General features: G+C 42.1%; 1 protein-coding gene across 3 annotated transcripts in view; it reads right to left on the bottom strand.

Annotated features, from left to right (window-relative positions):
• The window catches only part of KIAA1958 (KIAA1958 ortholog), a 161,332-nt gene extending 145,238 nt beyond the window's left edge, over positions 1–16,094 (bottom strand). For 2 of the 3 annotated variants that reach the window (XR_003130271.3, XM_049091915.1), the window contains exon 1: positions 15,981–16,028. The gene's annotated coding sequence lies outside the window, so the exon portion shown is untranslated. Of the gene's footprint in view, positions 1–15,980 lie in introns of all 3 variants that reach the window. The other variant, XM_025433380.3, reaches the window with a different exon arrangement.
• Between the last annotated feature and the right edge of the window lie 325 nt (positions 16,095–16,419).

Raw genomic sequence — 16,419 nt, 5'->3', positions numbered from 1 at the left:
GTTTAGCGCCGCCTTCAGCCCAGGGCATGATCCTGGAGACCCAGGATGGAGTCCCCTGTCAGGCTCTCAGTGTGGGGCCTGCTTCTTCCTCTGTGTCTCTGCCTCTCTCTCTGTGTCTCTCATGAATGAATGAATGAATGAATGAACGAACAAGGAGTTCTAAGCAAGCTGAACAGTAGCAAAGGCTTAGTTTTGGACTCTCCTCAAATCTACTCACAAAAACAGATGAAGTAAACCAAGAAATAGACGCATACATATGCTCAACCTGCCTTTTTTTTTTTTTTTTTTTTGCAAAGATGCAAAAGCAATTCAATGGTGGAAGGATAGCTTTCTCATCAAATGGTGCTGGAGCAACTGGACATTCATAGGCAAAATATGAACCTCAACCTAAACTTCACAGCTTAAATAAAAATTAACTCAAAATAAATCAGAGTTAACTTAAAATGTAGAAGGTGGGGCACCTGGGTTGCTCAGCTGGGTTAGGCTTCTGCCTTCAGCTGAGGTCATGATCTTGGGGTCCTGGAATCGAGCCTCATGTCAGATTCTCTGGCTCAACAGGGAGTCTGTTTCTCCCATTCCCTCTGTTCCTACCTCCCACCCTGGGGACTTCCCCCCATCAAATAAATACTAAAATCTTTAAAAAAAAATTTAAATGTAGAACTTAAAAACATGGAGAAAACATAAGAAAAAAATCTCTGAGATCTGGGGTTAGGCAAAGAGTTCTTAGATTTGATACCAAAGCATAATCCATAAAAGGACAAATTTGTAAAACTGAAATTAAAATCTTTTGCAATGTGAAAGCCCATGTGAAGAAGATTAAGACAAGGTACATACTAGAAAAAAACATTTGCAAGCCCTATCTGACAAAGAACAAAGGATTAGTAACTAGAATATACAAAGAACTCTCAAAACAGTAAAAAAATTAAAAATCCAATTAGAAAATAGGCAAATGACACACATTTCTCAGAGGAGGATATACAGATGGTAAACAAGCATATGAAAAGTTGTGCTATATTAGCCATCAGGGAAATGCAAATTAAAACCACAGTATCGGGACGCCTGGGTGGCTCAGTGGTTGAGCGTCTGCCTTGGGCTCAGAGCGTGATCCCGGGGTCCTGGGATCAAGTCCCACATCAGGCTGCCCGCAGGGAGCCTGTTTCTCCTTCTGCCTATGTCTCTGCCTCTCTGGGCCTCTCATGAATAAATAAAATCTTTTAAAAAACCCCATAATATTACTACACATACACTGGAATGGCTAAAATAAGAAATGATGACAGCAAACGCTAGCAAGGATGTGGAGGAACTGGATCACTTATATATTGTTCGTAGGAATATAAAATGGTACAATCACTCTGGAAAAGTATGGCAGTTACTTAAAAACTTGACACATAATTACCATAAAATACTGCAGTGACACTCCTTGTTATGTATCCCAGAGAGATTACAAATTACTTTCATAACAGCTTTATTTGTAAAGGTCAAGAAATGGAATCAGCTCAGATGTGCTTCAATAGATGAAGTTAAATAAACTAGGATATACTCACAGATTACTATTAGGGAATAAAAAAGAACAAACTCCTGTTATATGAAACAACCTAGATGAATCTCCATGGAAATATGCTTATTGGAAAAAACCAATCTCAGGCTCCTGGGTGGCTCATTTGGTTAGGTATCTGTCTTTAGCTCGGGTCACGATCCCAGGGTCCTGAGATCAAGCCCACATTGGGCTCCCTGCTCTGTGGGGGGGGTGGGGGTGGGTCTACTTCTCCCCTGCCCTCTGCCCCTCCTCCCTGCTTGTGTTCTCTCTCAAACAAATAGATATTTTTAAAAAAATTTTAACTGTTTGAGGAACCTCCACACAGTTTTCCAGAGTGGCTGCACCAGTTCACATTCCCACCAACAGTGTAAGAGGGTTCCCTTTTCTCCGCATCCCCTCCAACATTTGTTGTTTCCTGCCTTGTTAATTTGCCCCATTCTCACTGGTGTGAGGTGGGATCTCATTGTGGTTTTGATTTGTATTTCCCTGATGGCAAGTGATGCAGAGCATTTTCTCATATGCATGTTGGCCATGTCTATGTCTTCCTCTGTGAGATTTCTGTTCATGTCTTTTGCCCATTTCATGATTGGATTGTTTGTTTCTTTGGTGTTGAGTTTAATAAGTTCTTTATAGATCTTGGAAACTAGCCCTTTATCTGATATGTCATTTGCAAATATCTTCTCCCATTCTGTAGGTTGTCTTTGAGTTTTGTTGACTGTATCCTTTGCTGTGCAAAAGCTTCTTATCTTGATGAAGTCCCAATAGTTCATTTTTGCTTTTGTTTCTTTTGCCTTCGTGGATGTATCTTGCAAGAAGTTACTATGGCCGAGTTCAAAAAGGGTGTTGCCTGTGTTCTTCTCTAGGATTTTGATGGAATCTTGTCTCACATTTACATCTTTCATCCATTTTGAGTTTATCTTTGTGTATGGTGAAAGAGAGTGGTCTAGTTTCATTCTTCTGCATGTGGATGTCCAATTTTCCCAGCACCATTTATTGAAGAGACTGTCTTTCTTCCAATGGATAGTCTTTCCTCCTTTATCGAATATTAGTTGCCCATAAAGTTCAGGGTCCACTTCTGGATTCTCTATTCTGTTCCATTGATCTATGTGTCTGTTTTTGTGCCAGTACCACACTGTCTTGATGACCACAGCTTTGTAGTACAACCTGAAATCTGGCATTGTGATGCCCCCAGATATGGTTTTCTTTTTTAAAATTCCCCTGGCTATTCGGGGTCTTTTCTGATTCCACACAAATCTTAAAATAATTTGTTCTAACTCTCTGAAGAAAGTCCATGGTATTTTGATAGGGATTGCATTAAACGTGTAAATTGCCCTGGGTAACATTGACATTTTCACAATATTAATTCTGCCAATCCATGAGCATGGAATATTTTTCCATCTCTTTGTGTCTTCCTCAATTTCTTTCAGAAGTGTTCTATAGTTTTGAGGGTATAGATCCTTTACATCTTTGGTTAGGTTTATTCCTAGGTATCTTATGCTTTTGGGTGCAATTGTAAATGGGATTGACTCCTTAATTTCTCTTTCTTCAGTCTCATTGTTAGTGTATAGAAATGCCACTGATTTCTGGGCATTGATTTTGTATCCTGCCACGCTACCGAATTGCTGTATGAGTTCTAGCAATCTTGGGGTGGAGACTTTTGGGTTTTCTATGTAGAGTATCATGTCATCAGCGAAGAGGGAGAGTTTGACTTCTTCTTTGCCAATTTGAATGCCTTTAATGTCTTTTTGTTGTCTGATTGCTGAGGCTAGGACTTCCAGTACTATGTTGAACAGCAGTGGTGAGAGTGGACATCCCTGTCTTGTTCCTGATCTTAGGGGAAAGGCTCCCAGTGCTTCCCCATTGAGAATGATATTTGCTGTGGGCTTTTCATAGATGGCTTTTAAGATGTCGAGGAATGTTCCCTCTATCCCTACACTCTGAAGAGTTTTGATCAGGAATGGATGCTGTATTTTGTCAAATGCTTTCTCTGCATCCAATGAGAGGATCATACAGTTAAAAATATACCTGCCCACCGACCCAGCAATTGCACTGTTGGGGATTTACCCCAAAGATACAAATGCAATGAAATGCCGGGACACCTGCACCCCGATGTTTATAGCAGCAATGGCCACGATAGCCAAACTGTGGAAGGAGCCTCGGTGTCCAACGAAAGATGAATGGATAAAGAAGATGTGGTTTATGTATACAATGGAATATTACTCAGCTATTAGAAATGACAAATACCCACCATTTGCTTCAACGTGGATGGAACTGGAGGGTATTATGCTGAGTGAAGTAAGTCAGTCGGAGAAGGACAAACATTATATGTTCTCATTCATTTGGGGAATATAAATAATAGTGAAAGGGAATATAAGGGAAGGGAGAAGAAATGACTGGGAAATATCAGAAAGGGAGACAGAACGTAAAGACTGCTAACTCTGGGAAACGAACTAGGGGTGGTAGAAGGGGAGGAGGGCGGGGGGTGGGAGTGAATGGGTGACGGGCACTGGGGGTTATTCTGTATGTTAGTAAATTGAACACCAATAAAAAATAAAGAAAAAAAAAAGAAAAAAAATTTTCTCAAAGGAAAAAAGTCTATTGCAAAGGTTACATATAATGATTCCATTTATATAGTATCTTTTAAATAACAAAATTTCAGAAATGGAAGACCCATTAATGGCTGTCATAGGTTAGAAATATGCTGGCAAAAAGAAAAAAAAAAAAAAAAGAGGGATCCCTGAGTGGCTCAGCGGTTTAGCACCTGCCTTCGGCCCAGGGCATGATCCTGGAGTCCCAGGATCGAGTCCCACATTGGGCTCCCAGGATGGAGCCTGCTTCTCCCTCTGCCTGTGTCTCTGCCTCTCTCTCTCTCTCTCTCTCTTTCATGAATAAATAAATAAAATCTAAAAAAAAAAAAAAAAAAAACTATGCTGGCAGGATGCGAGCAGACTAGAATGGCTGGTAGAAACAGGAACATACACAGGTGATAAAATGTACTGTGCTGATCCTTATACACACAAATGTACACTAATACACCTGACAGATTAATAATAATCTGAATATCTGTAGTGGATTGTACGAAAACCAATGTATTCATTTATTAGGGCTACCATAACAAAATACTAGATTGGGTGGCTTAAATAACAGAAATTCATTTTCTCAAGTCTGGAGGCTAGAAATCCCAAGATGAAGGTGTCAGCAGGTTTGGTTTCTTCTGCACCCTCCCCCTGGCTTCCAGATAGCCAAGTTCTCGCTGTGTCTTCACATGGTCTTTCCTCTATACATAACATCTCTGGTGTCTCTTTCTGCATACAAACGTCCTCCTCTTACAAGTACAGCAGTCAGATTGGATTAGGGCCACCCTAAAAGCCTTAACTTAATAAGCTCTTCAAAGGCCCTACCACCAAATACCACCAAATATTCTGAGGTACTGGGGGTTCAGACTTCAACATATGAATCTGGGGGTAATACAATTCAGTCCAGAACAATTAATATCCTTGTTGTGATGCTGTTAATATAGTTTTACAAAATGTTCCCATTTGAGGAAACTGGGCAAGTAGGCAAAGAATCTATTCTTTCTTGTAACTGCAAGCAAATCTACAATTATTCCAATGGAAAAACAAACACATGGATGAGAACAATAGGATAACAAAAGACAAGATGTTCAACAAAATTAGGTGATGAGGTAACCCCCTGAACCCCAGATGTGTGGGCAAAACTAAAACACACACACAAAAAAACAGAACTCAGGATCAGCAACTGGGCAGATGAGAGGAGAAAGAAGAGGCTTCTGATGTGAAGATGGTGAACAAGAAATTACCAACAATCACTCTCAAAAAGAGAAGACCCACTGGGGTGAAACTGGATCCAGAAAAGTCAAGTTTGGCTTCTAGGGAAGACAAGACCTGGTAAGAAAACTGTTGGAATTAATATCGAAATCAGCTGGCTCAGCTGGTAGAGTATATAACTCTTGATCTTGGGGTTGTAAATTTAAGCCCTACATTGGGTATAAAGATTACTTTAAAAATAAAATCTTGAAGGGTGCCTGGGTGCCTCAGTCAGTCAAATGTCTGCCTTCAGCTCAGGTCATGAGCCCAGGATCCTGGGATCAAGCCCCACATCAGGCTCTCTGCTCAGTGGGGAGTCTGCTTCTCCCTCTGCCCCTCCCTGCTCTAATGGTCACTCACTCTCTCTTGCCCTCTCTCTCTCACAAATAAATGGATAAAATCTTTTTAAAAATAAATAAATAAAATAAAATACAAATCAAACAGAGAGGCATTACTAGGGATAAATGAGAGACCCAAAGGAAGTCAATCTCAGAGAATAACAAAAAGGAGACTAAACTAAAAAAGACATTTTTCTTCCTTTTTGTTGAAATACGATATACAATCAGGGGCCTGAGTGGCTCAGTCGGTTAAGTGTTTCTTGATTTCAGCTCAGATCATGATCTCAGTGTTCTGGGATTGAGTCCCACCAGGCTCCACACTCAACAGGGAGCCTGCTTGAGGATTCTCTCTCTCTGCCTTTCTGCCTGCTTACATGTGCTCTAAAATAAATGAATGAATGAATGAATGAACGAATGAATGAGAAAGAAAGACACCTAGATAGCGTGAAGAAGGAAGGAAGGAAGGAAGGAAGGAAGGAAGGAAGGAAGGAAGGAAGGAAGGAAGGAAGGAAGGAAGGAAGGAAGGAGAAAGAAGGAAAGAAGGAAAGAAAAGAAAGAAGGAAAGAAAAGAAAAAAGAAAAGAAAAGAAAAGAAAAGAAAAGAAAAGAAAAGAAAAGAAAAGAAAGAAAGAAAGAAAGAAAGAAAGAAAGAAAGAAAGAAAGAAAGAAAAGGAAGAAGGAAAGGAAGAAGGAAAGGAAGGAAGGAAGGAAGGAAGGAAGGAAGGAAGGAAGGAAGGAAGGAAGAAAAAGAAAGAAGAAAGAAAGAAAGAAAGAAAGAAAGAAAGAAAGAAAGAAAGAAAGAAAGAAAGAAAGAAAGAAAGAAATGCACGTACCTAAGATGGCACAATCAGCTGAGCGACCAATTCTTGGTTTTAGCTCAGGTCATGATCTCAGGGCCATGAGACTGAACTCCCAGTTAGGCTCCATGGTCAGCTCAGAGTCTGCCTGAGATTCTCTCTCCTTGTCCCTCTGCCCCTCCTACTTGTGCTTGCTTTCTCCTGCTCTCTAAAATAAATAAATCTTAAAATATATATGTATATTTATATATAACATACTATCAAAAAAAAAGGAGAAATAATAAGTGAACAACTTGTTGATATTTCACAATTTCACAAACTGGACACATATATGTAACCAGCAACCAGATCAAGGAACAGAGCATTATCAGCACCCCAGAAGCCTCTACTTTCTCCTTCTAGTCACTATTTCCTCAAGGTTCTGGCTTCTAACAGAAATTACTGATTTTGCCTGCTTGGAGATTTTATATACATGGAGGCACACAGTTCAAACTCATGCACCTGGCTTCTTTAGCTCCACATTGGTCTGTGAGATTCATATATACTATTGCATGTAGTTACAGATTGTTTATTCTCATTGCTCCACAGTATTCCACTGTATGAATATAGAACAATTTATCCATTCTGATTCAGTTTCCTACTGTTGTGTAACAACCCTAAAATTTTGTTACTTAAAATAATTGCTCATTTCTCACAATTCTGTGGGTTATCTGCCCAGTTTTTCTCCTGGCTTTACCTGGACTTGTTTATGTGGCTACTTTTGGCTGCAGGATCAAGTGAGCTTGGAGGTCAAAATGGTCTTACCTACCTGGCAATAAGTGTTGATCATTAGCTGGGGTGCCTCAATTTTTTTCCACCTGACCTCTCCTACTTGAGTTCTTTCTGTTACTGTCTCAAGGCAGTATTTCTCTCCAATGTGTATGCATTTATCAAGCCTCTTATCTGCTGCATCACACCTGCCTAATGTCCTACTGCCCCAAGTAAGGTACATGGTGAAAATCAGAATCATTGAACAAAGAGACAACACAAGGGCACAGACACCATGAGATGTCATTTACTTGAGGCCATCCATGTAACATCTATTACATATTATACTGATGGTCATTTGGGCAGACTTCAGTTTTGGGGCTATTATAAGCAGTACTATGAACATTCTAGTACATTTATTTTGGTAAGCACGTATCTTTGAGTGGAATTACTGGGCCATAAAATATGCATATGCATAGCTTTAGTAAATACTGCCAAACAGCTTTCCAAATTACTTGTATTCATTTATTTTTTTTAATATTTTATTTATCTGTTTGTTTGTTTGAGAAAGGGAGAGCAAGCAGGGAGAGGGAAGAAACAGACAGGGAGAGTGAAGGAATCTCAAACAGACTCTGCACTGAGTGCCAAGCCCAATGCAGGGCTCAATCTCACAACCCTGAGATCATGACCTGAGCCCAAACCATGAATTGGATGCTCAACCAAGTCACCCAAATGCCCCTCCATTTATATTTCTTTCTCCATTTGCACTTCCAATAGCAGTGCTTGAGAACTCCAGTTACTCTACATTCTCACCAACACCTGATATTTTTCATCTTTTTCATTTAGCCCTTCTAGTGGGTATGTAATGGTATCTCACTCTAATTTTAATTGAGTGGCAATATTTTTAATATTTCACACAAGCAACAAACGAAAAAATTTCAAACCAAGAAACTAAAAAAACTACCTTGATCTACTTCCACCTCCATCACAGAAACCTTCTCCTAAAGTATAGGTAAATCCTTCTAATTTAGGGACACCTGGGTGGCTCAGTGGTTGAGCATCTGCCTCCAGCTCAGGGTGTGGTCCTGGAGTCCCAGGAACAAGTCCTACATCAGGCTCCCCTCGAGGAGCCTGCTTCTCCCTCTGCCTACGTTTCTGCCTCTCTCTCTGTGTCTTTCATGATTAAATAAATAAAATATTTTTAAGAATCCATCTAATTTAAACATGAACAAGAGTAAAGAATGCCATCTAATCCTATGTGAGGTACTGTGAGAAAAAGATGGAAAAGAACCAAATAAGGTACCAATAGTCAATGAAGGCACATCAAAAATATGGCCATAAAGTAGATGAGAACAGTAGCACAATATTTTAATATTAAAAGAAATTAAGGGGGGGATCCCTGGATGGCTCAGCAGTTTAGCGCCTGCCTTCGGCCCAGGGCGTAGTCCTGGAGTCCCGGGATCAAATCCCACATCAGGCTCCCTGCATGGAGCCTGCTTCTCTCTCCCCACCCCCCCCTCTCTTTCTCTGTGTGTGTGTGTGTCTCATGAATAAATAACATCTTGTAAAAAAAAAAAAAGAAATTAAGAAAATGAGAGAGCTGTAAAATAAAAGTATACATCAAAAACAGAAAAGCAAAAAAAAAAAAAAAGAGAGAGAGAGAGAGACAATAGCCATACAACAAGAACTTTTACAAAGAGAAATGATAGAATTCAGGACAGACTAGGAAAGAAAAAAAAATTCAGAAAGGAAGACAAAACTGGACTTAATAGATACCATAGAAACTGCTTGATAAAGGATAAAAAGGAAAAAAATAGAAAAATAAAAGAAATATTAAAAAAGATAAAAATAATTTGAAGAAAGGTATAGATATAAAAGGCAAAGAAGATCCAACACACATGCAACAGGAGACCCTCAAGAAAATGAAAGCACTAAAACAGATTAAATACTAAAACCTTTCATTGATGAAAATATTTATGAAAAAATATTTAAGCCAACATTATAAAATCCACCTTGTATTATCTGGAAAAATTAATAGAAAATAGTCGATACATGCTCTAGGAAAATTACTAGGCTTTAAAGATGAAGAAAAAAGCCCTTTGGGCGTCTAAGAGAAAGATGGAGTCACTTTAAAAAAAGAACATCATAGTGGTATTAGACTCTGATGACAACACTTTTTATCAGAATACAATAGAGTAGGACTCAGCAAACTATGCCTTGTGCACCAAATCCAGCCCACTGTCTGGTTCTGTAAATCAAGTTTTACTAAGCACAGTCATGCTTGTTCATTTACATACTCTACATGGCTGCTTTGGACTGAAGTGGCACAGTTACATAATTGTGACAGTGACCCATGTTCCACAAAGCCTAAAATAATTACCATTTGGCCTTTCACAGAAAAGGTCTGCCAAACCCTACAACAGAGTAACATATTTAAGAGATCTGAAGAAAGAAAATGTGAGCCAAGTACTTAAATTCAGCAACACTGGCCTCCAAGTATAAAACCACAGATAAACAGTTTTAAGCATGAAAGACAGGATACATTATTCACATGAGCCATTTATGAGGATTCAAAAGAGCTTCAGAGTATCAAAAGGATTATTACAGAAGCCTTAGCACAAGGACTTGTGTTGTGCTTTGAGTAAATTCAACTACAGAACGAAGACCAATGATAGGCGTAGGTGACAGACAGTATGTGATTTGTATGGAGGCGAACAGAACTGAGAAATCTTAGGAAGTAGGAATAAAGTAGTGTAGGGCCTTCATTGTATCACACATATGGGATGAAGTATGTATGTATGTATAAAAGACAAGGAGTGGAGGAAAAGGTTTTTTCAGGGACACCTGGGTGGCTCAGTTGGTTGAACATCCAACTCCTGATTTCCACTGGGGTCATGATCTCAGGGACCTGGGATGGAGTCCCACTTCAGGCTCTGCACTTAGAAGCCAAATCGTTTTCCCTCCAAATTCATACACTTAGGTTCTAATACCCAGTACTTCAAAATGAGACAATACTTGGAGACAGGGCCTTTAAAGAGGTAATTAAGGTAAAACAAGATGTTTTGGGTGAGTTCTAAGGCTATGGATAGATATGTTATAAGAAGAGATTAGGACACAGACAGGCACAGAGTGAAAATATCTGAAGAAGACTGAAATCGAAAGTCAAGAAGAGAGGCCTTAGAAGAACCCAACTCTGCCAACATCCTGAACTGGGACTTCTAGGCTCCAGACTGTGAGAAAATTTTGTTGTTTAAGCTACCCAGTCTGTCATACTTTGTTATGACGGCCCTTGTTAACTATACAGGCTGGGGAGAGGAAGTTGTTCTGGCTGAGACAGAGTTCACAAACACTGTTAATTCTGCCCCAGAAGTATAAAGTCTCAGAAAAGTAGAGCTTTTGATATGTGGTGGTTATGCTTTAAATTATGTAATGATTTAAAAATTTTAAATAGGGGTGCCTGGCTGGCTCAGTCAGGAGAGCACATGACTCTTGATCTCAGGGTCGTAAATCAGGGTCGTGAGTACAAGCCCCATGTTGGGCATGGAGCCTTTAAAAAAAAAAAAAAAAAGGCAAAATTTAAAAAAAAATTAAGAGTAAATATTTACAAGAGAAAACTGAAGGGGCACAATATTTGCAACTTGAAAAGGCCAGAAAAGTTTAAAATAGTGTCAGTTTTGAGAAAAACCAAGAAGAAAACCTAAACAAGATATATTCCATTCCTAATTTTTAGTAAAATTAACTAAAAGGGTAAATAAATAATCCAAAAACAATCCTGCTAAGCAAGGGAAAGTAATGGAAGCAACTCTGGATAATCTTTAGAATTCAAATTAACTTTTTTTTTTTTAAGTAAGCTCTATGCGCAGCATGTGGCTCCAGCTCATGACCCTGAGAGCAAGAGCCACACGTTCTACCAACTAACCCAGCCAGCTGCCCCTCAAATTAACCTAAATTTTTTTTTAGGGACACCTGAGTGGCTCAGTTGGCTGAGCGTCCAACTCTTGATTTCCACGGGGGTCATGATCTCAGGGACCTGGGATGGAGTCCCACCTCAGGCTCTGCACTCAGGAGACGGTCCACCTGAAGATTCTCTCCCTCTGCCCTTCTGCCTGCACACACGATCTCTCTCTCTCCATGATCTCTCTCTGAAATAGATAAATCTTTCTTTAAAAATTTAACAGAATTCCTGATGATCAACAAACAAAAACATTTTCATGCATCAAATGAAAAAATATTTTCAATCGGAATTAATGGAATTCTGGTTCACTGTAAATTTTTTAACAAACTGGTAATAATTACTAGCAATTGCACATATATTATTTCTTGTCGTGCACCTAGAGCTATAGAGGCCATAGATTTCCAGAGGAGAGTCAGATGGAGGGGAAAGCTATTCTCCAATTTGTTGCTATGTAAGAGAGACTTGCTCCCTGGTGCTGAGCAGGCCAAAAGTCAGGCAGATCGGAGAGAAAATAGCTAGAGTACAAATGCATCATTTTACAATAAGACTTTTAATGTTTTTAAAAGTTGCTTAAATATTTTAATGTCTTTTTAAAGCTTTTAAAAGTTGTTTCTTTTTTTTACCACTTTTTTTTTTAAGTAGGCTCCAATCCCAGCACAGAGCCCAACACAGGGCCCAGACCCACGACCCTCAGATCAAGCCGAGACAAAATCAAGAGTCCAACTCTCAACCGACAGAGCCACCCAAGCACCCCTAAAAGCTGTGTTTCACATGAAGTTGCACAATTTATCTTTAGCAACGTATATGATGTTACTTTTCTTTCAATACAGAAGATCCAGTTACTGACATCCTAGACAACATCTCTTTGCTTTCTATATTAAAGTGTGATGAAGTGTTCTGAAACACATCTTCTTTGTCACTAGAACCATTGGTATTACCAATATGGAATAGTAAAAAAGCTCTCCAACTACTTAAGACTTTACAAAACACGCTTGAATATTGCTGCATAATTTGTCTTTCCCCAGAAAAGCATATTAAACTGTGTTGACATTGGATACAAAATAAAATTCAAAAATTCGCATCTCGAGTACTTTTGGTTTCTTGACCTTTATTTGAATTTGAGACTAAGCTTTACCAAACAACAGAATTTACACTGTAACTAGCCAACCACAGTCCTCATTATGGAATCTATGCAGTACATCTGTTACCTAGGAAACAGACCAGAGCACAGGCAGAGTGCAATTTCTGTAGAGCAAAAGAATTCTCCAATCATGCTGGTAAATAAAGTCCATAAATCAACTAATCAGAAGCAAAGTCAAGAAGCATCACAGAAGAGTTAAGCTCCATGGAAACTTTTTTAAAGGAAAAAAAGAAACCTGTGGGGCTTCTTCGGGCAACTATGTAGATCTCTTAAGTAAATATTATGAGCAGGTTTCTTTACAAACACAAACTGTCAGAAAATAAACTGTTCAAAATAAATGGCTTCTCTCCAATCTACAGCTTCTCTATTTTTGACAGTATTTAAGAGGAAAAGCTTCTTCAGAGCCAGCCTCGTACATCTGGTAGTAGAATATTAATCCAAGAATGAATGCCACATTTTCCAAGAGCAGCGTGAGTTTATGCTGCTCTTAAACAATGCAGGATGATAAAGGCTGGAAGAGAGGTCACTGTCCACACTTCTCACAGTCCCATCTGCTTCCACAGCAGACTATAAAAAAAACATGAAAAAGAAGGATTTGAAACTCACCAATCTATTACAAAGAATAAAATTGTTACTTTTCAGCTTTCCATTTGGTTATGACTAATAATACTAGTCCTCTGAGGGTTCCAGGTTAACCTAAAGTGGCCATTTTGAGTTTCCTTTAATGGTACCACATTGATAACAAGCAGGAAAAGTCTGCGGATTTTCAAGTCTATCAAACGTAACTGGACAGCTTAGTGTTGTTTAAAAAAAAAGAAACCAGCAAATGTCAGTTTATATTGCTCATCTATACTCAAAATCCAACTCTACTAATTCGGAATTTCTGGAAGTAACATTTGTCATATCAAAAGTATCAGAAAAAAGTCTCAACCATGAAGAGTGAAAAATAATTTATACCCCTTCCTAACCACCAACATACAAGAAGAGAAATCAGCTGAAAATATGTAAGGTTCTCTGGACTGCTTCGGGCTACACAAAAAAATACTGTTTATTATACAAAAACAAAAAAATGAATACCCATATATCACAGCCAAAAACAAAAACAAACTAGGTGTTACCTCTTAGCCTGCCCATGGGAAGACACTACACTGCCAATCCCAGAAAACTGTTAGGCATAACTACAAGTTGCCAAGCAATTCTCAACACAGACCACACTCTCTTAATATTTAATTTACACCGTGACTCTGTTAAACCTCATCCCTCTGACTGACAGATAAATACATAAACAATTCAAGTTATTAACTTATCTTTTTAAAAATTCCTAAGCACTGGGCAGCCCCGGTGGCCCAGCGGTTTAGCGCTGCCTTCAGCCCGGGGTGTGATCCTGGGGACTCGGCATCGAGTCCCACGTTGGGCTCCCGGCATGGAGCCTGCTTCTCCTTCTGCCTGTGTCTCTGCCTCTCTCGCTGTCTTTCATAAATAAATAAAATCTTTAAAAAAAAAATTCCTAAGAACTGATAAAGAGTGTGTGTAATCAAATAGCTGGAACTCCGGGAGTGTGTTCTGACTCCATCCCACCATTCCTAATAAAGCCTGAACAAATTTCAATACCTATGCTCTTTGGGCCGTCCTTACCAGAAAAGAAAGTGGAATCTTGCACAAGGGCCTACTAGTGCCTTGCACTGAACCCTATATGCCCTCTACATTCATTCAGCTAATCTAGAAAGGAAGTCAAAACAAGAATAAAATTTGATCAGTTCAAAGGGACTGGTAAGATTGTTAGATTAGATGTAGCATCTTCTAAGTTTTAAGTGTATAAAAATGTACAGCCCAGATACTTACAACGTTGGGCATGCAATAATAATAATAATCTGTTAATGTAACTAGGGCAAACATCTAGGCTAATTTTTTTCTTCTGGAAAAAAAATGACTTTTCGGCACACTGAAGCTGTCTCCGCTTCATCATGACAAAAATCATTTTGCCTAATCAAAACTGTATTAACATTGTACATTGCTTTCTGATGAATTTCTGTATCCTACTTGATGAAGATTTAAATAAATTCTTTTCCACCACAATGTTTTTCAGATGTTTAAGAAAGCTTCTGGTTTCTACATACAACTCCACATATACGACCTGAGTGCACCCAAAACTATTTTTTCAGTCTCCTTGATAACCATCAGATTTAAATTTGTCCATATGGATTCTCACACGGCAGGAAAGAGAAAAAAAAAAAAAAAAGGTCTCCAGAAGTGAGCCCTAGACTGAGATTCATACAAAGATATAAATTCGTGCCTGCACTAAAAATGTGAATCTGTAAAATCAAGTTTCTGGGTGCTCATTCAACTTCATTTACAATTTGGATACCTACGAATACACATCAGCTCTTCACAAGAAGCTCAACCAGATGAATAATATAAGTCGGAAATATCACCTACGCTACTTTGCAAAAAAACTATTTCCACCATGTACGACCCAATCGTGGGGTTTTAGAGAGAGAGAGAGGGAATAGACACACAGAATAAAAGGAAAGCACACTCACGGGGGCGGGGGGGGGGGGAGAGAAAAAAAAAATCAGTTCTAACATTTATGTTCTCCTCCCTGTGCTGTGGAAGACCTCAGGCTCTAAACCAGCAAAAGATAAAGGTTTTAGCCTGCACGGGAGGCTGGATATTTACTGCATTTGCATTTAACCTCCACCGTGGAGGCTGTCAGCCAGCACCTGACTCGCTTGGTAACTGTTTACCTAACAGGTAGGAGACTGTCTTGCTAATCCTAAGGAGTCTGGGAAATAACAAAACTTTATCATCAAACTTTAAAATATGTGCATATACATATATATACATATATGCAAAAAGAAAACCAAAAGGTAAAAATCCCAGCCATGTTCATCTTCGATTTGCCTGTAAGTCCCTGCCTAACCTTAGAAGGAGGAGGAGGAGGAGGAGGAGGAGAGGCAGCACCTGAACACCGACTCGGCCCGCGAGCGCGGCTGGGGCCGGGGGCCGGGGGGCCGGGGGGCCGGGGGCCGGGGGCCAAGCTGCTCGCAGCCCGGTCGGGTCGCGGGGCCCGGGAACCCGCGCGCGTGGGCCGCGGCCTCGGCGGGGGGGTGCGGGGGGCGCGGGGGCCTCCCGGGGACGCCGCCTCCGTTGGAGACAATAAATAAGGGGCCGGAGCGCCGCTCGCCCCTGCACGGCCGCGCCTCCCGCCGGCGGAACAAGTCGGGCAGAGCCCCGAGCCGCCTCCCGCCTCCCGCCTCCCTCCCCGCCAGCGCCTCAACACTTGGAAACTACGAGGGCCGACGGCTCCTTCCCCTTCCCGCCCTCCTGCCCCCTCCGGACAGACCCGGGGCGGGCGCGGGGGGGCCGGACCACGCAGCGCGGCGGCGGGGGATGCTGCGCGGCGGGGGCCCCGCTCGGAGCTCGGAGCCCGGGTCCCCCCCGCGCCCCGCGCCCCGCGCCCCCGCCGCTGCCCTCACGGGCTCCCGGCCTCCCCCCCCCGCCAGGAGACAAAAGAGGGTTCAGCCGGGTCAGCGCTCGGCGCCGTGGACCCCAGCGCGGCCGCCCCCCACACAAAGGGGCTCCCGGCCCAGGGCGCAGCGTCGGCGCGCTCGTCCCCGCCCCGCGCGGGCTCTCACCCACCTGCAGGTGTCTGTGCGTCTGTCCATAGGAACGCGGGCGGCGGCGGGGGGGGGGGCCGGGGGGCCCGGGCTGGACGGGGCGGGACCGAGGGGAGGGAGGGAAGGCGGCCGGAGGCCCGGGGCGCGCAGGCAGGGAGCGCGGGGAGGGCGCCGGGCGGGCGGCGGGCGGGGGCGGGGGCGCGGGCCGGGGGGCGGGGCCGGGGCGCCAGCCTGGCTCTGCGACCGGCGCGCGCCGCTCCGTGCGCCCCGGGCTCCGCGCGCCCGGCTCGGAGCTCGGAGCTCGGAGCGCGGCGGGCGGGGGGCGGGGCGCGGGCGGGGCGGGGCCGGCGGGCGGGCGGGGCGGGGGCTCGGACCCGGGCTCCAGCCGGCACCGGAAGCGCGCCGCGGGCCGCGAGACCCACAGGAAGTGTGTAACGACACCGCCGCGGAGCGCTCCGAGC

This window comes from Canis lupus, chromosome 11, assembly GCF_003254725.2.
Source record: "Canis lupus dingo isolate Sandy chromosome 11, ASM325472v2, whole genome shotgun sequence".
Taxonomy (NCBI): Eukaryota; Metazoa; Chordata; class Mammalia; order Carnivora; family Canidae; genus Canis; species Canis lupus.
This window is presented reverse-complemented; position numbering and strand designations above follow the sequence as displayed.